The sequence below is a fragment of the Chinchilla lanigera genome, unplaced genomic scaffold, assembly GCF_000276665.1.
Source record: "Chinchilla lanigera isolate Chin_1 unplaced genomic scaffold, ChiLan1.0 scaffold00094, whole genome shotgun sequence".
NCBI lineage: Eukaryota > Metazoa > Chordata > Mammalia > Rodentia > Chinchillidae > Chinchilla > Chinchilla lanigera.
The window spans coordinates 5,771,937-5,773,158 of record NW_004955495.1 but is presented as its reverse complement, the minus strand read 5'-3'; positions in this window follow the sequence as shown (position 1 = coordinate 5,773,158).

Sequence of the window (1,222 nt, the reverse complement as noted above, 5' to 3'; positions counted from 1 at the left end):
GCGTCCCCTCCCTCCCTTCCCCTGTCTGAAGCAGTTCTGAGAGCCTCCTTTATGTCTTTGGATGCCGTGGCGTGGCTGCCTCAGTGGCCTGACTTCAATCAAAACATTCACTTCCTAAGGTCGCTTTGACTTTAGGGAGGAATGAGAAGTCCCACAGAGCAGGTCTGGTGACCGAGGTGGATGAGGACAGTGGAATATTTTTACCAGCTGCCTTTGCGCTGGATGGCGCTCGGCGGCAGCATTCACCAGACGTTTGACCACTGCTAGTAAAGGCAGAAAAAAGGATTTCCAAAACTGCTTTAGAAAGCCGCAAGCATGGAAGCGTGGTGGTGAATACCTGTGACCCCAGCACTCGGGAGGCTGAGTCAGGAGGATCACTGAGGGTTTGAAGCCGGCCTGGGCTATGTAGGGAGTTCAAGCCCAGCCTGACTTGCAGAGCAAGACTGTCTCAAAAGAGCAAACAAAGAAATAAGGCAAGAACAAAAAAAGAGAGTGACAAGTATGATGGGGTAAGTGTGCTAGAAGTGAAGGGAGAGGATTCTGAGGGAGATTAATGGCAATGTGCCTTTTATTTATTTATTTTTCTGGCCTGGAGGTTACCTTGTTTATAAACAAGCTATTTTAGGCAGGCTTGTTATAGAGGAGTTTCTTTAGAAATGACTCTCCAGTCAAAAGTATTCTAGGTTCTTCTTGACTCAAACAAAGAATTGCAGTGTAAGAGAAAATGCTCCCTCCAGCCAGTACACTTCAGCTTCTCGGTTGCCCAGGTGATAGTTCCTGTTGCAGTTCCAGTTGCTTCTGTCTCCTAGAAACGGCTGGTCACTGTAATGCACACTGTAAGAACCAATCCCCACTTGACAAGCCTTTTTGCCTCCGTTCTGCTTGCTTATCCCATATAAGCCCTAGACTGCCAGAGATGGGGGCCTGATGTTTAGGGAATGATCCCAATTGTTATGGTTTGGGGCTTATTTTGCAAGGGAACATAGTATAGATGCATATTTTATATGACTTTATAATAGTCACCCAAAGAATGATACACAAAAGAGTACAGGAAATCTGTCTACACACTAAGACCAAGGAATCAAGCTGAGGGCTTGGATCTCATGCAAATGTCCTGCACGAGTCCAGCTGAAGACCTGGAGCTCATAACAATGCCTCCCACGAGGGGGCTGGGGATTTAGCTCAGCGGCAAAAACGCCTGCCTGGCAAGCGCAAGGTTGTG